Consider the following 22,054-nt stretch of genomic DNA (forward strand, 5'->3'; position numbering starts at 1 on the left):
TTTGAATCACAAAAATATTGGATTCCTGCTGCTGGTGCCGCATTCTACGAGGCTATTCCATGATGATTAAATGCATGTTATATTTTTCGCAAAGCAATATTTTTTCTGTGCCAATTTTCAAAGTTTTTTTCCAACATTATCTAGAGCTGTTGGGGAAGACATCCAGCATCATCACAGTTGTTGTTGTTGGAGATAAGGACATTAGGAGACTAGAACGGCACTCATTGGAGAGCATAACTCCACCAGGTAAACAGTTTACGTTTTGTATCCTAGAGTAGACCAGAAAGTCACAATACAGAATCACATTTAATCAAAATCATCCGTCCATAATTTTTTGAGATATCGTGATAAATATCGTTTTTTTGCCCTATCTCCCAATGGTGAATAATCACTTTTAAAATTATACTATCCGGATCCGGATCTTCACGAAAATTGAATCGATTCTTCCTTGTCACACACACACACAACCTGTCCACCAAGTTTCTCCAAATCCGTCCACAACTTTTTGAGATATCCCGCTATATGTTGGTTTTAGCCCTATCTCCCAAAGGTGAAGAATCACTTTAAAAATTAAATAATTCTCATATCCGAATCCATAATCAGATCTTCACCAAAATCGAATCTATTCTTCCTTGTCACACACACACAAGCTCTCCACCAAGTTTTGTCCAAATCTGTCCACAACCTTTTGGGATATCCTGCTATTATCGTTTTTGGCCCTATCTCCCAATGGTGAAGAACCACTTAAAAATTCTAGTAGCCGGATCCGAATCCGGATCTTCACCAAAATCTAATCATTTCATCCTTGTAACATACGCTACATCTCTGCCAAATTTCGTCCGAATCTGTCCACAACTTTTTGAGATATCTTGTTCACAAACAAACGGACAACGGACAGACAAATGGACAGACAGGGGGAAAAACATAATCTCCATCCACCTTTGTATTGGTGGCGGAGGTAAAAATGAACAAATGAACAATTTAGGCTAGATATAAAACAGATAGTATCACCATGAGCTATGTGTTCAGATGGGAAAGTAAAAAAGCCAACCTCTTAACCGAACAATCACCACCAGTAGCCTATTGGTTTTTGTTGGTTTAGTACTTTAGTACATAGGACGTGACGCCGTCTGGCGCCGTCCCGCGCATGCTCGGTTGTGCCTTTTTGTCGCATTGATGATCTTCTTCCTCTTCGCGCTCTGATTTCCTTGAGCTTGATGTGTTTTGCGTGAGCTCCGAATAAAGCTCGATCTATTCACAGAAACGGCGTGCTGTGTGTGATCCGATGGAGTGAGAACACGATTAGGTCCAATAGGCTACTGTTGAAACCAAAGCTTTCAGAATTATTGGAATCTCCCGCGATGAAGCTATCTCTGAGGGCCTTTCACTCACTCACCGCAGGCAGGTAGGTGGTCTTTCTGTCTTCTACCGACTCCTCTCCGGCCTTGCACCCCCAGCTCTCTCTGTGCTCTGTCCCCCAAATATTCCTACAGGTCGCACAAGATCTGCCAGCAACCCTCTGATGGTTAAACTGCCGAAATCTCGGCTGTCTGCTCACCTTCACTCTTTCATTCCTCTTTTCTCCCGCCTCTGGAACAAACTCCCTCACTCCCTTCAATCCCACTCCTCCCTCCAGGTCTTTAAAACAGCTGTTCACAAACCATCTCTTATCTTCCCCCATCCAAAACCTTGATCGTTTCTACCCCCGCTAATTCACCCCAGATCCACCTTGTTTGAAATTCCAACTTCTTTCCTGGAAGTCCTGGCAGTGGCCATATATTTTATACCTCTCCCACCCCCCCCCCCTTCCCATGCCCCCGCCCCCAAAGCCCTCGCCCTCTCTCAGATCTCTCGATGTCTCCATGTCTCTCGGTCCCTGCTCTCAAATTCCCCCTCTTCCCCCTTCCCCCTCTCTCCCCATCTTGTCTACCGCTCCCGATGTTATATGTTTTATGTGTCGGTTTGTCTTTCTGTGTGATTAATGTTCGCTCTTTCACGAGCCTCGATCTTGTATACACAAAAAAAAAAAAAAACAAAAAAAAAAAAACATTTGTATCTTGTATCTATGATGAGTAACATTTGTATCTATACTTACGACGATTGCAAACTCACATCGGGCTCCCAAACAATGGTGTCTTACTAAATCAGAGACGATTAATTCTTTTGAAAACTGGAAACAAAATCTCCATTACATGTTATCGCTGGACCCGAGTTTCACCCCGTTTCTTGTGACTGGCTCACAATGGCTCACGAAAACGAGGACAACACCTCTCCGGGGCTTCACCGACGATGGTGAATATATTGTTACGGATTCCAACGTCGGCCTTCTCCACTTACAAGGGGGGATTTATCCCCTAGCTTATGACTGACCGACGTGGTCCCTGTGGCTGTACAGCGACCTCCGGAAAGGCCGGTGGCACAGCCCCGTTCGTACCGCGGACAGATGTTAATTGCCGAGCGGTCTTAAGCAACCACGGCACGAACTATTAACAATGACTAGACCCGATTCCTGAACGTTGGCCAAATCGTGCCACAGGTATTCAATTTGGAAAAGACAAAGACGACGGATGTGAAGAAGAGGAAGACAGAAGTAGGAAATACGAATATGATTTATTTACTATTTACACAATTGAAAGCAACCAAGGAGTAGGAAAAGATAATAAAATAAAAACAGAAGAAGAAGCGGACACAGTGAAAATTCTAGCTTATCTATTACAGCCTTAATTAACCCAAGCACAGAACAAACAAAGACAGACTCACACGGGGAATTGCAGAGTGGATTGGCTGGAAGGAGGAATGGGAAGGCCCTGGCCACTGTAGGCGTCGAGGTCCGGCTCCAGGAGTCGACGCGCGTTCTTGGCGGGAAAACCTTGGTGTCCCCAACGCCACTCTCGTTCGACCCTTTGTGCTCCTCCGCAACTCAACTCTCAAAAGGCTTGCTGTCTCTCTTCACTTCACTCCGCCTCACTCCGCCTCACTTCTCTTCACTTCTCCCACTCTCTTTGGCACGCCAACTCGCTTTGTCACGGCAACTCAATCAACTTCCTTCCGTTTCTCTGACGCAACTCAACTTGTCAAAAGGCTTTCCGTATCTCTTCTTTCAGCCACCAACAACCAACTCCTCACCACCGACAACCACTGTTCTGACGCATGCGCACGCGTTTTATAGCGCGCCTCGACCTCCCCCCGCGAGCTCTCTCGGCACGCCTACCGGGCCGCTTACTGCCGTGCCGGTTGGCTCGCACGGCCTCTTTTGGCTCCGCCCTTGATGACGAGGGGCGGCCAACGCCCTGGATTCGGCGGCTCCTCCCCCTTCTTCTCCGAGCCCACCTCGTGGCTAATGGAGTCGCGGTGACAACTGCCCAGCAGCTGCGGCGAAAACCACAAGCCCAAAGAACAGCGTAATGCAGCAAACCGCGCAGAGGAATTTGTTAATGCGGCTGACAAAAGGGGGATCCCATGGAGGTTCTGGGGAAATTGAAAGGGGATACTACCTTTGTTTGAATTCGATGCAATGCAGTGTTAACTAGTTGGAAGCAGAGCCTTAACCTAATACACAGAATAAGGAAATAACTACCAACAAGGAGGAAATCTATGATTTGGCTACGTGATGGTATATGACCTAACTAAGGGACGCCCTTTAACCTTTATACACAACAACTGGAGGAAGGAGGGTGATATTTTACAATTTATTACACAATAAAAAAACACCATTCTCATATCCACAACACTGCACCCTCCTCCTCTTAGGCACGTCCCGGGCCTATTACTTTTACTTTTAGTGTGGCACGTAGGTGTAGTTCCCTCTACATTTAACCTGACCCTGAGTGTGACAGTTTTAAAACACAAATAAGTATGTCCCCCTGCTGCATTGCACCCTACCTAACAGTTTCACACCCACAGCTAACCGAATTTCGGAATGTTTTTCAAACTAAAACATGAACGATGGGGGAGCATTATTTACAGTTGACGCTATTTTATTTACAAAACGCAACCCAGGACCTGTGATTGTTCTTTTGGGGAGGAGACAGTCTGCCCTGCATCGACGCACCAGAAAGCACCAAAAAGCACCCTTTGGTGCACAGTCATCACAGTTCATGAATAAAAATAAAAACAAACCCTGCTGGTGGTCTCTTGCTCTTCAGCTCCCTCTGCTGGCTAGTGTCGTTTTTCCAGATGTTGTCTTTCTTCATTTTCTTACTGGCGGCCTATTTGGACATAATAAGAGTGCAGAAAACGTGTCCGTTTTTTATTTATGGCCCACAGGGCCGACTAGGGGTGGTTCACCTGTGTGGCATAGGTGCCCTGTGACCAAGGTCCGCCAGCAAGATCTCGGGCCTTCATGGCCGGTTCCAGCAGAGGGGCCATGCCCCAACCCATGGGGTCCATAAGTGGTGCTCAGCCACAGACATGTGGTCCATACGTGGTGCATCGATGCAGACAGCTGTGGTTGCGAGAGTTCGGGCGCACAATGGCGGACTCCCGCACGCTACCCTCGGTGCCCAGTGGCGCACGGTCCTCGGGTGGGAGACAAGGGGGGGGAAGAAGACAGGTGAGCGAGGGGTAAGGTCACAAGGGTACACATCAATAAAGGCAATGCAAGGTGAGGTGCGTCTGGAGACTGAGCGGAGAAAAGCTCGTCCCTACCGTATGTCACCCCCCCCCTGTTACCTACTCAACCCTTGCCCTTACCCCATATGTACAAAAATCTACACCTTTACAAATTTGTCACTACTGTCACGTCTCCCCCATATTTCTCCTACACCAAATTCGCCATCACCCAATTCATCATCAATCCTCATAAGGAGGGAGAGATGGAACAACAAAGCACAATGTCACACCCACGTCATGATGCGTCTCACATTCCAAACATTTGCACAATAAAAATAATCAAAAACATCCATGGCATGGTGTGGAGGTACGTCACCTCAGGTGAGTGGATGTAGATGGTGCAAGGAGATTCTTAATCCTAACTATCCTCTAAATGACATTAACACACTTTACACTACCCGGGGTCTTTCCCCTGCCAATCCATTGGCAATCTTACTCTATGCGGTTTTAAGAACCAAATTCCCATTGACCAAACTGTGGTGCTTCATCAATTTGGGGTCTCACTCCCCCGATTCAACTCCCTGTGCCCTTGCACAATTTCCGGGCTGAGTCGTGTAGCTCTCCCAGCAGGTCTACCCACCTGCACACCTCCACCACTGCAGTTGCCTCCGAGCTTACCTGCTCCTTACCCTAACCTATCTACCTGGGGAAGGCCCTCTGGTGCTCTCCCCACTCGGTGCCCTCTGGCACTGGGCTACCCGGGTCCGTCCTCTGGATCCTCGGGCCCCATCCACAACTACTCTACCGGCTCCCAGAGCCCACCTGCGGCCTCACCTGGCCGACATCCTCACAGTGGTGGAGTGCCCAACCAACTACACACACTAACAGGCTACACACCCAGCCATTTCCACGACACTAATGCACCCATCCAACCATCATTCTTCCACCACGCACCACAGATGCCAATATCCAACCACAATTTACCTGTACCCTCTACCTAACTCTTACACTACCCTCCCCGGGTATTCGTGATGGGGTCCATCCTCCTTTCCCCCATCCACACCTTCGCACCATCCACTCCACTCCACAGTTTCCACCATACTCACTCCACGACCATCCATTCCATACTCCATATATTCCACACTCCATGTAATCCACACAGCCATTCTCCATTCACCTGTAGTTGCACACTTGTGCAATCACCTGGTGCCACCTGCACCCTCCTTCCTCCCTGGACCATTTGGTCAACACAACACACATCACCATCACTCACTCATACACTGCTCCATACACCTGTTCAGTTGCACACCTGTGCAATCTCAATCGTTCCTCACTCACTGCTCCATACACTTCCACGCTCAATACACTTTCGATTCTCAAACACACGGCATCATCTTATCTAACTACACCCCTCTGGAACTTGCGCTTCCCAGTCGCCCCTTTAAACTATTGCGCTCCCTCGTCATTATAATCCAAACTAATCTACCTGCGTCCCCACTACAGGTATCATTGTCACTACCTAACCTTACCGTTACCTATGGTCATCTTCTCTAGATCCCTACACACGATATCCTAACCCTCCCGGGCTAGTTTTCACTGCCAACCCCATAACTAGTGCTCCTTTGCCCCCTGATGTGAGGGATGGCAGAGTTGCCATCCCACCACATCGGGTATCTCTCACTATCAATTTTGCTCACCAAATTCCAGCCAATCAAAAATTTGCCAATCATCTGCCAATCATTCTACCAATCCTCAATCTGCCAATCATCAAATTTTGCTTTTCAATTTCGGGTCCAAAACACTATCATCATCACACGTCTACTCACTTGAGCCTCTCGGTGCGCCAATTCATTTCCAAAGCTCGGCTTCGCAAAGCCGAGCAATGAATGCGGGTGGTTTGGTCGCCTGCAGTTGGATCCGTCCGGCATTCATGATTCTGGGGGGGAGGCATGCTCGGGCCGAGGTTCCACGCATCATCGCGGCTCGGAACCTTGCGGTCTCCGGCCCGACGACCGAGGCTCGCCCGGTCGGAACCCCGTCCCCGCCAGGGGGCGAAGGTCCAACCCGGCTCCCTTCCCCTGGAATCGCGCCGATCGCTGCTCTGACGCGGCTCCGACCATTCGGTGCGGGGCCCGACCCGAATCGTGCGCGACGCTCCGTAGTGGGGCGAAGCAGCATCGATCTGCGCGAAGCTTCGCATCCAACAAAGCGCGATCCGCGCGAAGCTTCGCATCCAACGAAGCGCGCCGCGCACCGAGCGCTCACATCGGCTATCCGTTGCCCTAACTGCTAACCCGGTCAACGTTGATGCTTCACTCGCATGCCCACATGCACACGCGACCCTTTCCACACTCACCAAGCCCGGCGTTCCAACGCCGCCCGTCCATTCCACACACTCCATCCATTCCACCAACGCACTCCCTGTTACACCCCACACCTCCCGCGCACCTTCTTGCGCACTCTCCTCACTCGGTACGTACTCCGTACCACTCACCATGGGCGTGCACTCTTGCATCCACCCACTAACGCGCTCCGATGGGCTCTCCCACACCCACGCCACAACCAACTCAGGTGTGCTTCCTCGCACACGTTCCACCACCACCTTACTCTCCGTGTCGCACTCACCCTCGCACGTACACTCCGTATCGCTCTCACTCCATGTGTCACACTCCGTACACCCCGACGTGCATTCTCGCTCGCACTCGGTTTCACACTCGCGCTTCGTAACACGCGCATTCCCCGATGCACACTTTTTCCTCACACGCACGCCATTTCCACTCATCCGGGACCCTTCACCAACGCCCGGGTGCCATATTGACCCCAATCGCGCGACAATTCTCTTCGCGCCAAACCCCCTCTTACAAAATCTCCCGGCACCACATACAGCCCGTCTCACCTTCGGGGTTCTTCTTCCTCCCTGCACCAACACCTGCAAATCTTTATAAGGATTAATGAGCACAGCATCGTGATGTGAGCACGGACTTTGCACGGATTCCATTCCTTCCTCCGATTCCTGGGCTACCTCCGTCGTCTCTTCAATTTTAACTATACCCATTATTTCTTTTTCTTTATTCACCTCAACGACCGCTGGCTTTATTAAAATTCCCACTTGTACTTCAGCGGTCGCCGGCTGCCCCATACCCCGGGTCGCGATCTCTACACCCGTCATTGTACCCGTGCTTTTCTCCCCTTCGCCCAACCAGTGCTCCTTGACCCGCTTTACTCCTCGTGCACCCGTGGGACCTGCTCGCCCAACCTGCGGTCTCTGTCCCTTTCCACCCACTTTGCCTCATACCTGGCCTTGTCCCTCGCCAGTCCCTCATTATCGGCCCTCATTTCATTCGTTATTGCTTCAATTTGGCCCCCCCTCCTATCCATTTTTGCATTCAGTTGGGTCAATAATAATCTGAGGTCAAACTCGGTTTGCCCAGCGTCCCCAGCCGCCACCGCGGGCTCGCCCTCCGCGGCGCCGCCATTTTGTGACCCTCCAACCACGTGCGCGAGGGCGCCATTTTGTGCGCCTGATACCTCCTCAACCACCTCCTCATTGTTCTCCTCCATTTCCCCCACATACATTTCCCTGGGGTCCTGGGTTACCCCTAACCCCGCTTCTATTTCCCCCACCGGCATCCCGTCGCCTTGACCATCCATGGCACGATTTTCAAATTTAAGATTTTATAAAACAAAATTTTGGCCCACTCGTAATTTTGAGCGCGCTAAGCGCTTCAGGTCCGAATCTCGCTCCCGACACCAAATGTTACGGAATCCAACGTCGGCCTTCCCCACTTACAAGGGGGGATTAATCCCCTAGCTTATGACTGACCGACGTGGTCCCTGTGGCTGTACAGCGACCTCCGGAAAGGCCGGTGGCACAGCCCCGTTCGTACCGCGGACAGATGTTAATTGCCGAGCGGTCTTAAGCAACCGCGGCACGAACTATTAACAATGACTAGACCCGATTCCTGAACGTTGGCCAAATCGTGCCACAGGTATTCAATTTGGAAAAGACAAAGACGACGGATGTGAAGAAGAGGAAGACGTAGTGGTGGAAGTAGTAGGAATTTACTATTTAGTAATAGGAAAGTGGTGGTGGTGGAAGTAGGAAATACGAATATGATTTATTTACTATTTACACAATTGAAAGCAACCAAGGAGTAGGAAAAGATAATAAAATAAAAACAGAAGAAGAAGCGGACACAGTGAAAATTCTAGCTTATCTCTTACAGTCTTAATTAACCCAGGGACAGAACAAACAAAGACAGACTCACACGGGGAATTGCAGAGTAGGGATTGGCTGGAAGGAGGAATGGGAAGGCCCTGGCCACTGTAGGCGTCGAGGTCCGGCTCCAGGAGTCGACGCGCGTTCTTGGCGGGAAAACCTTGGTGTCCCCAACGCCACTCTCGTTCGACCCTTTGTGCTCCTCCGCAACTCAACTCTCAAAAGGCTTGCTGTCTCTCTTCACTTCACTCCACCTCACTCCGCCTCACTTCTCTTCACTTCTCTTCACTTCTCCCACTCTCTTTGGCACGCCAACTCGCTTTGTCACGGCAACTCAATCAACTTCCTTCCGTTTCTCTGACGCAACTCAACTTGTCAAAAGGCTTTCCATATCTCTTCTTTCAGCCACCAACAACCAACTCCTCACCACCGACAACCACTGTTCTGACGCATGCGCACGCGTTTTATAGCGCGCCTCGACCTCCCCCTGCGAGCTCTCTCGGCACGCCTACCGGGTCGCTTACTGCCGTGCCGGTTGGCTCGCACGGCCTCTTTTGGCTCCGCCCTTGACGAGGGGCGGCCAACGCCCTGGATTCGGCGGCTCCTCCCCCTTCTTCTCCGAGCCCACCTCGTGGCTAATGGAGTCACGGTGAAAACCGCCCAGCAGCTGCGGCGAAAACCACAAGCCCAAAGAACAGCGTAATGCAGCAAACCGCGCAGAGGAATTTGTTAATGCAGCTGACAAAAGGGGGATCCCATGGAGGTTCTGGGGAAATTGAAAGGGGATACTACCTTTGTTTGAATTCGATGCAATGCAGTGTTAACTAGTTGGAAACAGAGCCTTAACCTAATACACAGAATAAGGAAATAACTACCAACAAGGAGGAAATCTATGATTTAGCTACGTGATGGTATATGACCTAAGGGACGCCCTTTGACCTTTATACACAACAACTGGAGGAGGGAGGGTGATATTTTACAATTTATTACACAATAAAAAAAACACCATTCTCATATCCACAACAATATTATTCAAGGCAATCACCGCACAGCTTAGTGCTGCAGATAGGTGCACCAATACAAGACATTGTTCATTTTGAGAAAAAAGTGTGAAAATTGGCACAGAGCTAGGTCTTAGTATACTAAAGACATCTTGATTAGGGGCCAATTCAATTTCAGTCCCAAAATCCAATATGGCCGCCAAATTCAAAATGGACGCCACTTACACAGAAATCCTGCCACTTTTTATGTTTATTTTCAATGTCAAGCATGAACATTGCCACGAAGGTATGTATGTGTCTCCTAAACACATCTTGATAAGGGGGCATTCCAATGTCAGTCCCAGAATCCAATATGGCCACCAAATTCAAAATGGCCGCCACTTACACAGAAATCCTGCCACTTTTTATTAATTTTTTGGGATGGGAAGCATAAACATTGGTACAAAGGTCGGTTTTTGTATACTAAGCACATCTTGATAAGAAATTTCCATTGTTGTGCCAGAATCAGATATGACCTCTAAATTCAAAATGGCCGCACCTAAAATCACGCTTGCAAACTTACAGCAAGTTTATACATGCAAGCAGAATTATTGTTACTATTAAGCATTACCTGTGAAATGCATTCCTTTATGACTTATAATTGTAATTTTTGTGATCAGGGCACAAAGTACATCTAAAATGACAGGTAGCTTAACATGGCTGCCACTTTACTGTCATTCACAGTCTCCGTGACATTTACAATAGGTTGACATGGCATTCTGGCCTTAACACATTTGCACTGGCCAAGACACCCTCTGTCCACATTGCAGCCACACTTGATAAGTTCTGAGCAAGATTTGCAAGCTTCAGGCAGTTGTGTCCACAGAGGCTGCCACAAGTCCGACGATCCTCTTGTCCAACCCCAGTCACATGGATTAGGTAACTCTGGGGCACGTAGTAGGGCTTGTCCCCAGATGTATGCAGCCTGAAAGATTGCTCTTTTTGCATGCTGGAAGAGTGCTGCTGAGGTCGGTGGGATGAATTCAATTGACCTTCCCTTTTGAGTGAAGAGTTCTTTGCGGGCATCATCAACACTCTCACAGCAACTTGTTCTGTCGTACATGAGAACAACAAACTGCTCAATTGTCGGAATATGTGCTCTCAACTCTTCTTCGGACGGTGGAACTCTACCAAGAGCAGCAAATGCACCCAGCACATCCGGGAATACCTTGCTCGTTGTCCATGCAGTTTTCTTTCCTTTGTTAAGGAAAAAGGATGTTTGGTCACAGCCAGTGAAAGTGTGAAACATCAGTAGAGACATAGATTTCTCTGGTCCTAAGGACTTGGCGATTGCATGCACTGGTATCAGTCTACAATGCTTGCCGGTGCGGAATAATACCCACATCTCTTCGAGGTTCGTTTGGGTAAACAAAGCTGCACATATAACGACCACGTCTGTGTCAACAGTCCGTAGCATCGCTCACTGGCATCCAGTAGCAGCAGCATCTGCTGCATGCAGTAGAAGTCTTGTATCAGCTTCCTCGTGGGTGCAAGGAGATAAGCGGCTGATATCCTCCACTGGGGAGTTCAGCAGAATCAGTTTGCCAAAGGTAGAGATGACCTTCCTTTCACCATGGATTGCGACAGCTTGTTGAGCCAGGAACGCAAAGAGTTCCATTTTGTTCTCATCGATTCTAAGGAATGCTTGCCAGTTACCTGGTATCTTGGTGCTTGGCTGCACACGTCTCCTTGTACCTTTTCCCCTCTTTTGCCTTGCTGTTGCCCTTTTTTTTTTTTCCTCTTTTTTTTTGTATACTGAATCGAGGCTCGTGAAAGAGCTGACAACCGCGAGGGAAAGACAGCACAGGGGGACCACGAGGGAAAGACAGCACATGGGGACCGCGAGGGAAAGACAGCACAGGGGGACCGCGAGGGAAAGACAGCACAAGGGGACCATGAGGGAAAGACAGCACAGGGGGACCGCGAGGGAAAGACAGCACAGGGGGACCGCGAGGGAAAGACAGCACAGGGGGACCGCGAGGGAAAGACAGTACAGGGGGATCGCGAGGGAAAGACAGTACAGGGGGACCACGAGGGAAAGACAGCACAGGGGGACCATGAGGGAAAGACAGTACAGGGGGACCGCGAGGGAAAGACAGCACAGGGGGACCGCGAGGGAAAGACAGCACAGGGGGACCATGAGGGAAAGACAGCACAGGGGGACCACGAGGGAAAGACAGCACAGGGGGACCACGAGGGAAAGACAGCACAGGGGGACCACGAGGGAAAGACAGTACAGGGGGACCGCGAGGGAAAGACAGCACAGGGGGACCGCAAGGGAAAGACAGCACAGGGGGACCGCAAGGGAAAGACAGCACAGGGGGACCACGAGGGAAAGACAGCACAGGGGGACCACCCTGTGCTGTCTTAAGACTATTTGGAATGTATTCATCCCAAACAATATCGACTCTGCTGGCTTTCCTAAGCTGAGACTGAACATAGGGCAGGAATACGAGTTCTGCATACTCACTGAATGTTTTCGCTAAACCAGGCTTCAGTATATTAATGACAGCAGCACCATCAAGGCGAATAACATCTACTTAGGGGGTATCTTCAGGGGGCGTAGGATATGTGTCTTGGAGACATTCAAGAAGGTCTGCCTTTGTTCCTGAACGAAGATCTCCGAATTTTGATCGTGACGGAGGATAACTTTGATTCTCATGTCGAAAGAATTCCTCTATATTTCCATCGTGAACTTGGCAGGACACACACAACCTGGAAAAAAGTGCACAAGTCTTCTGCTTCTGCTTCGATATATGATAGAAGCTCTGCTAGGGCAATACCATGTAGTTGCTTGCTACATGGTATTGCCCTTTCTTTCCTTTCAGCTCAATTTGCCAGCTCTGCTTTCTTATAAAGTTGTGTCAAACAATAAGTATGATACATGGCATCTTGGGACATCATATCTCCAGCACTCAGTTTTCCAATTATAGACTTGGCATTTAATATGGAATCTTTTTTTGTGGGGGTGAACTTACTTTTCAAGATGACTTAGAACCAAAAGTTCATTGGAATTATGTTGAAATTATTCTAGATTTTGTTAATGTGACCTTTAAAAGAAACAAAAACCACATTTGACATTTCGAAGCAAATAAATTGATCCTTGAAAGTGATGTAAACTGATATCGAACTCAATTCACGGACGATACTGTGTTAAACTTCTGTACGTTTTCCAGAAGTATCTCTTTATTTTGCACATTAGCCAAATTTTTTTTTCAACAAAAACAAAAGCTAAGTTATGACTGGGATTACGGACATTAAAATTACAGTTCAGTACTTCGTGTAACCCCCACGAGCATTCATGAGAGCACGTACACGTCGAGGCATGCTGTTCATGAGATTTGCCAAGGTTTGGACAGGAATCGCTTGCCAAGCAGTGACAATAGTCTGCTGCAATTCATGCACAGAGGTGCTGGGCTGCTGGTCCAAGTTGTCGATTTGACGCGTTAATTCTGCCCACAAGTTCTCTATCGGATTCATATCCGGGGACATGGCAGGCCACTCCATATGCTCTACACCACGGTCAGTAAGAAAGTGTTGGATCATGCGAGCACGATGAGGCCGTGCATTGTCATCTTGGAAGACAAAGTTTTCTCGAAAGGCTGCACGAGCAAATGGAAGCAATGTTTCTTCCAGAATGACCCTGTACTTGAACTGGTTCAGGTTTCCATTCAGAACAACCAGGTCAGTTTTGCCCCCTGCATGAAAAGCAGCCCAAACGGTCACCCCACCACCTCCAGCTTGGACTCTTGGCACTATACAATCTTCGTTGTGGGCTTCATGCACTTGTCTGTGCACTCGGATGCGGCCATCTTGACGATAGACCAGAAATCTAGACTCGTCACTGCAGGTCACGTGATTCCAGTGTCCTGGCTGCCATTGACGGTGCTCTCTGGCCCACTGCATTCGGCGCTGGCTGTGTTGTCTGGTCAGGCATGGCTTTCTCAGGGGACGCCTGGCACGATAGCCTGCTTGAACCAGTCGTTGGTTGACTAGCCTTCTGGATACAGGCACATTTGTCAGTTGCTGCCACTCAGCCCTAAGCCGATTAGCTGACTTGGTACGGCCATTGCAGACTAACCGGTGCAGCTGGCGATCATCTCTCCTTGTGGTTCTGCGTGGACGTCCTGGCCTCGGTATTGGAGAAGGGACACCCCTCTGAGCATTTCGTTTCAGGATCTTTGACACCTGACCTTGAGTGATGCCATACTGCCGAGCAATAGCAGGCTGCTTCATGCCAGAATTTCGTAAAGCCACCACTCCATGACAAACAGCATTGTCAAGTTGACGGACCATCTCCAGAGGAAGCGGCAATAACTTTTGTAGACGCGCAGCAGTTGTTTGCCACTAATACAGAACGCAACAACCCTTATATACCCGATTGTGAAGCCAATCGTCAAATGTACCTGTCCTTACATTTTGTCGTGCCACCTGTGATATAATCTGGTTATTGACTTCTTGATGCGAAAGACAATCAGTGACATGGTTCTTTCAACAAAGACATCACCGAAGGGTAAGAGAAACTCACCAGATTGATATACTGAGTTCAGAAAGTAAACCCAAGTCAAGAAAAAAAATATATTCCATATTAAATGCCAAGTCTGTAATATATAGTCTTGCACAATATCTGCACATCGTCAGACATTTCTGTCTAATTTGACCGTTGATGCCTTATGAAGATCACCGGATTTGCCACAGAAGAGGCAAGTATCTTGTGATGTTCTTGTTTCACAGCCACTGCTGTTTCGAGTTACTTTCTTCTTTTTTGGTGAGGCACTCGTTGTTTCACTCTCAACTTCCCCTATCATCCTCTTTTCTGCACGCTTCGCTTTCGTGCTGTTGTATTTATCTTTGCACTTTTTGTGCCACTATGCTTCATTAGGCTGCTGGGTTGTAACAACCCCTCTTCCCATCATTCAACCTTGCTAAATTGACATCTGAAAGTATTTCAAGTTCTTGGAATCTTTCTAAATTACTAACAAGGTTAGCATACACAATCTCAATGTCGACGTCAGGCCTCCTTGATTTACCTGGACATTTTAGTGGTTCATTTGTAGTCTCTTGGCACAAAATACATTTGTTCCAATCTACTGGTTCTGATAATTTAGATGTTGAAGGCATTTCCAGGCGTTGCCCGTGATCTAAAAGTTTAAATGATTTAGCCATGGTTAGTTAGTATCTGCTAATTAATATACAACCGCCACCTCTACAACTATGAGCCAATTATAATTGTACAAGCTACGTCTGACGGCGTGGGGGGCAGCTACATCTAAAGGCTTGGAGGGCAGCTACATCTAAAGGCGTGAAGAACAGCATGAACTTTGGTGCTGAGACAGTGTGGAAGTGGAAACAGATCTGAAAGTACAAAAGTACAAAGACAAAGTGGCTACAGAGAAGATATAAAGAGTAAAAATGCAATCACATAATATCAGTTCTGTGGTAATTACCTCTCTCCACTGTCTCCCCTCCTCTCCCCCACCCCTCCCCTCCCCTCTCCTATTTGTGGTGGTGGGTTTCAGTGGAATATAATTATTGTTTGTGAATGTAGGTATGTACATGTAAGTAAAAACCTATGTTACTTTCACTCAAAGTAAAAGAAAAACATTAATTTTCACATTCATGTCAGCGAACAATGACATTTTGGCGGCCATTTTGAATTTAGAAACCATGTTGGTTTGAACCCAAGAACAGCAATGATGAAACAGGCAACCAGCACCCTTTCTAGACATTTTGTGTGTTTTCAATCAGAGCAAAAATAGCTTTAATATATCGATTTCTATGTTTATATTACTGTTTTCAGGCACAATAGCGGCCATTTTGAAATTAAATAATTTGGCCCCCTAATCAGAAATTATTCAGTATACTGTGTAGTATATCTGAGCCAAATTTCACACTTTTTTCTCATTTTGAACAATCGTTTCACCCATCTGCAGTGCTAGCTCAGCTAAAAGTCAATGCGTTGGAGATGATGCTTGGTCAAATAGCCAATTATTGCCCAGTCATTGCACGCAACACGATCATCCATGATTCTATGTCCTTAGATCATATATGGCAAGTCATCCGCCTACATTTCGCTTTTCAGTCGACCGGCGCACATTTCCTAGAATTGTCTGATATCCGTTTAGAACCAGAAGAACGCCCAGAAGACCTGCACCAGCGCTTGGCAGCTTTTATCGACGACAATCTGTTACGCCATGACGGTGGTATATCGCACCATGGTGAAGTTCCTGCAGATGACGAGGAGCTAACTCCATCCCTCAAAAATGTCGTCGTCCTCAGCTGGCTTCAAGTAATCCACCCGACGCTACCGAAAATAGTCAAACAACGTTATGGTACTGAACTACGTTCTCGTACATTGGCTTCCATTAAACCGGAAATCTTGCTGGCCCTACCGTCCTTGTTAGATGAAATACGGTCCGGTGAAGATACAACAGCCATGCGGGCCCGTCTTTCTAAAAGTGAAAAGACACCTGTCTTTCCACCTATAACATCTACTCCTAAATCAAGATACTGTGGCGGACACGAAAGCACTGACGCGGTGACATCACCCCGCACACCAAGTGGGGATGGGCCACGCCAGGGAGAGAGGCGTGGCCTCACGATATACGCGGAGCGCGCAGCCCTGAGCAGCTTAGTGCTGCAGTTTGAGTACTTTGAATAAAGACTCTTTTATGAACCACGTTGTCTGCTTGCTCTTTGCGTAAGCATTAGCGTGCGCAGCATCGCGCTTTATATGGTGACCTCGACGTTGGATCTGCCGTAGCGATCCTTCCGAACACGACGCCATTGCAATGGCCAACGACAAGGCAATGGCGATTAAACTTCCCGAATTTTGGGAGGCCCAGGCCGAAGTCTGGTTCGTTCAAGCCGAAGCCCAATTTCAGCTTCGGCGCCTCACCAACGACGACATGCACTACTGCCACGTCGTCGCCTCCCTCGGGCCCGGCACGGCCGCTCGAGTTGTGTCCGTCCTTCGCCACCCACCGGACGGCCACAAGTACGGGGCACTCAAGCGGCTACTCCTAGCCACGTTCGGCCTCACGGACGACGCACGGGCCGACCGCCTCCTGGATCTCCCCGAGCTCGGCGACACGCGCCCGTCGGTCAGAATGGACCATATGCTGTCACTGTTGGGCGACGAAGCCCCCGGTTCTCTATTCCGGGCGCTTTTCCGTCGCCAACTTCCAGCGCAGGTTCGCCTCGAGTTGGCCGGGACCGGGCTAACGGAACCCCGAGCATTGGCGGCCGAGGCGGACAAGTACTTCGCCGCTTCGGACACGCGGGCGAGAGTCAGCGTGGCCGTCACGGCCCTCGTGGCTGATGCTGCTGATGCTGCTAATGCTGCTGATGCTGCTGTTCCACAGCATCAGCTTATACAGCATACGCAGCATGCTGATACGCACCTCATGACCGCCGCCACGCCCCGCCCACCGCCGCGGCGAAAACCGCCACCGCGGGGAAACCCGCCAACTCCACCGGCTTGGCGGAGCCAGCCGCGCTCCTCCAGCTCCACCACCTGGTGCTGGTTCCACGCCAAGTTTGGCCACGAGGCTCGGCAATGTCATCCGCCATGCTCCTTCAACAGGTCGGGAAACGCCCGGGCCGGCGCTCAATAGTGGCGATGAGCGCCGGCCGTTCGAGCAGCCTGCTGTTCATAACGGACACCTTATCCGGGCGCCGTGTCGCACAGGTGAGTGTCGTTCCCGCCGGCACGTCAGACAAGCACGCCGCGGGCGGGGGCCCCGCGCGGCTTGCCGCGAACGGGACGCCCATCCGTACGTACGGAAAATGCTGCCTCTCTCTGCGGTTCGGAGGGCAGGTTTTCCGATGGACGTTCGTCACCGCCGACGTGCCCATGGCACTGCTTGGCGCGGACTTCCTGTGCGCTAATGGGCTCCTGGTCGACGTAAAGCGCAGACGTCTTGTCCAGGCCGAGACGTTCAGCTCGCTCGCTTGTGCGCTGCCCAGCTCGTCGAGCAGCTCAACGAGCGGCTTGCCAAGCGGTTTGCCGAACGGTTCGGTTCCGGCCACGTTGGTCTGTACGCTTCCGGCAGCGGACACATTCACCCGCCTCCTCGCCGGCTTCCCGGCCCTCACGCGGCCCACCTTCTCGGCGGGGGCCGTCAAGCATGGGGTGGCCCATCACATCCCCACCGTCGGGCCACCGGTCTACGCCCGGGCACGCCGCCTCGAGCCGACGAAGCTGGCGGTGGCAAAAGCGGCGTTCGCTACCCTGGAGCGACTCGGCATCGTTCGGCGCTCAGAGAGCGCTTGGGCGTCGCCGCTGCACATCGTGCCGAAGCCCGGCGGGGGATGGCGACCGTGCGGGGACTATCGCCGTCTCAATGACGCCACCACCCCCGACCGCTACCCCGTCCCCCACATTCAGGACTTTTCCGCCCGTTTGGCGGGCATGTCCTTCTTCTCGAAGGTGGACCTCATACGCGGCTACCATCAGGTCCCCGTCAGGCCGGAGGACGTCCCGAAGACGGCGGTCATCACGCCATTCGGACTCTTCGAGTTCCTGCGGATGCCCTTCGGTCTGAAGAATGCGGCTCAGGCATTCCAGCGACTGATGAACAGCGTCCTGCGCGACTTGGATTTTGTCTACGTCTACCTGGACGATATCCTCGTCGCCAGCGCGTCCCGCGAAGAGCACCTACGCCACCTCCGCACGCTCTTCGAACGCCTGGGCCAGCATGGCCTGATTGTGAACCCCGCAAAGTGCCGGTTCGGCGCCGCCATAATCGATTTTCTGGCGCACCGTGTCACCAGGCACGGAGCCGTCCCCCTGCCGGCCAAGGTGGAGGCGGTGAAGGGGTTTCCGCGCCCCCGCACGATCAGAGGGCTGCAGGAGTTCCTGGGCATGGTGAACTTTTACCATCGGTTCCTGCCCCGTATCGCCCAGCTCCTGCGCCCCCTGCACGAAGCTCTCCGTGGTAAGCCGGGCAAAGGCGACGTTACCTGGACCGAGCAGATGGACACGGCGTTCACGGGCGCGAAGCTCGCCTTGGCTAACGCCACCATGCTCGCGCACCCGGCGCCCGATGCACCGATCGCCCTCACCACGGACGCCTCGGACTACGCGGTGGGCGCGGTGCACGAGTAATGGGTGCGTGGAGCTTGGCAACCGCTGGCGTTCTTTAGCCGGCAGCTTCGCCCGCCCGAACGCCGTTACAGTACCTTCGACCGCGAGTTGCTCGGGCTTCACTTGGCGGTCAGGCACTTCCGCCATCTGCTCGAGGGCCGTGCGTTCACTGCCTTCGTCGACCACAAGCCGCTGATCTTCGCGATGGGCAAGGTCACCGAGCCGTGGTCGGCCCGGCAGCAGCGTCACCTCTCGGCCGTGTCCGAGTACACGACGGACATCCGGCACGTCGCGGGGAAGGACAACCCGGTGGCGGATTGCCTTTCCCGGGCCGTCGCCCACGCAGTCCACCTCGGCATCGACTATGCCCGGATGGCAGCGGACCAGGCCGCTGACCCCGACGTCCAGGCCTTGCGGACCGCCGTTACGGGCCTCCGTGTCACCGAGGTGCCGTTCGACGGCGCAGGCGCGGCCCTCTTGTGCGACGTCTCCCTCGGGCGTCCTCGCCCCATCGTGCCCGCGGGCTGGCAGCGCCAGGTGTTTGACGCCATCCACGGCCTGTCCCACCCGGGCGCGAGTGGGACAGGCCGTGTTGATGTCGCCGACAAGTTCGTCTGGCATGGCTTCCGGAAGGCCGTCCGCGGCTGGGCCAGGACGTGCCTCGCGTGCCAGCGCGCCAAGGTGCACCGGCACACCCAGGCCCCGTTGGCCCCGTTCACGGTGCCGGAACGCCGGTTTGACCACGTCCACGTGGACCTGGTGGGACCTCTGCCCCCCTCGCGGGGTTTCACCCACGTCCTCACCATGGTGGACCGCACCACCCGGTGGCCGGAGGCCGTGCCCTTGGCGTCGACGTCGGCGGTGGATGTCGCGCAGGCTTTCATCGCCACCTGGGTCGCCCGGTTCGGCACCCCCTCAGACATCTCGTCCGACCGCGGCCCCCAGTTCACCTCGGAGCTCTGGGGGGCGGTCGCGCAGGGGCTCGGGGTCCGGCTGCACCGAACCATGGCATACCACCCCCAGGCTAACGGCCTGTGTGAGCGATTTCACCGCTCATTGAAGGCCGCGCTCCGGGCCACCCTCCGCGACGGCGGCTGGGTCGACAGGCTCCCCTGGGTCCTGCTGGGCCTCCGGACGGCGCCCAAGGAGGACCTGCGCGCATCCGCGGCGGAGTTGGTCTTCGGGCAACCGCTGCGGGTGCCGGGCGAGTTCCTCCCCGACTCCACGGCACCATGGTCCGCGGCACAGCAGCGCTCCGCTCTGCAAGAGACCGCCCAGAGGTTCGCCCCGGTGCCAACGGCATGCCACGGGCACCCACCGACGCACGTCGCCCCGGAGCTTCGCACGGCGGAGTACGTCTTTGTCCGCCACGATGCCCACCGGACACCACTGCGGCCCCCGTACGACGGGCCTTTCCGCGTGCTGGAGACCGGGGCGAAGCACTTCACCCTGGACATCGGCGGTACTCCTGACCGCGTTTCTGTAGACCGCCTCAAGCCGGCCCACCTCGACGTGGACCATCCACCGCCAGTGGCCCGACCCCCGCGTCGGGGCCGCCCCCCTGCGGGCGGACCCCCGGCACCGCCCAGCCCCGCCGCCACGCCGCCCCCCGGTCCTGCTGCCGGAGGCATCCCAGATGGCATCCCTGCATCCCAGACGCCGCCAGTCGCCAGGGGGCGCTTCGGCCGGGTCATCCGTTTGCCCCGCAAACTGACCCTTCAGGTGCACGGGGATTCTGGGGGGGCGCGTGTGGCGGACACGAAAGCACTGACGCGGTGACATCACCCCGCACACCAAGTGGGGATGGGCCACGCCAGGGAGAGAGGCGTGGCCTCACGATATACGCGGAGCGCGCAGCCCTGAGCAGCTTAGTGCTGCAGTTTGAGTACTTTGAATAAAGACTCTTTTATGAACCGCGTTGTCCGCTTGCTCTTTGCGTAAGCATTAGCGTGCGCAGCATCGCGCTTTAATACAAACCTTCGCAGCGCTCCCAAAGGTCCTGCCCATTATGTCACAAAACGGGGCGTGCGGACTGCCATTTTCTCAGCTAGTGTAGCTACCTCCCTGAACAAGATCGTAAATATATGGCCAAGGCAAGACAGATATCCAACATCTTGGACCCCTCTGATGATGATGATGAGGAAGTGGCAGACCCCACCATCGACTCTCCAGATGACTCTGACAAGTCCTCCACCCCTGCGTATAGAATTCAAGTACGCCAGTCACCTTACTTTGACACATTTTACCGTCACCACACTATCCGTGCCATAATTGACAGTGGAGCCACTGGAAACGTGATGAGCCTACCGACTGTCAAACGTCTTGGTCTACCCATGAGAAAGAGTTCTCAGTCAACTCACCAGGCTGATGGCGCCTCTCCACTCACAGTGCTTAGTGAAGTCAGTTTTATCATGACCCGTGACGACCGACAGTTTACCTTCAAAGGCCTTGTTGTTGAAACCCAGGTTGAAAACCTGGGTTAGGGTTGTTGAAACCCTAACCCTAACCCTAATACCTTTCATGGAGCTGAATGACATTTCTGTTCACCCGGCTAAACGCCACATTATCCTCAATGATGGGTCCATATACCGATACGGTTCATCTGATTTCTCTCCCACTCACCATGCAGTCCGCCGTGCCCTATTGTTACATGCCCCTCCACGAAGTACAACTGTATGGCCCGGCGAGTACATCGAGCTAAACCTCCCTGACAATTTGTGTGATTCTACATACACCCTTGAACCTCGCAGTGACTATTGGGCTCATCGTCCTTCAACCGAAATATGGCCTTCCCCAAGTCTCGTATCGAGCATATCTGGCAAGATCCAAATTACCAACCTGACCGGTGATCCTCAAATTGTTCGATCACATGAACACTTAGGTCAAATCCGCCCCACCTTCATGCCTTCAAGCCTCACCGTTGAGACTTGTACCTCCCCCTCCCCACACCCCACCCACAACCCCACCTTCACCCACGAAGATTCAACCCAAACCAAAAAAAACTGCCCCAAGCCTTTACTCTGCTAGTGTCACACTCGACCCAGACAATTCCCTTCCCCTTGACATTAGACATAAATTTCAGACCCTTCTCTAAGAGTATGACGATGTTTTTGACCCCAGGCCCAAAGGGTACTATGGTGCGTCTGGTCCATTCAA

General features: G+C 52.0%; 1 protein-coding gene across 2 annotated transcripts in view; it reads right to left on the reverse strand.

Annotated features, from left to right (window-relative positions):
* The window catches only part of LOC137429790 (integrin alpha-M), a 240,431-nt gene that overhangs the window by 167,039 nt on the left and 51,338 nt on the right, over positions 1–22,054 (reverse strand). The window lies entirely within an intron of this gene.

This window comes from Myxine glutinosa, chromosome 1 (assembly GCF_964187855.1).
Source record: "Myxine glutinosa chromosome 1, kmMyxGlut1.1, whole genome shotgun sequence".
NCBI lineage: Eukaryota > Metazoa > Chordata > Myxini > Myxiniformes > Myxinidae > Myxine > Myxine glutinosa.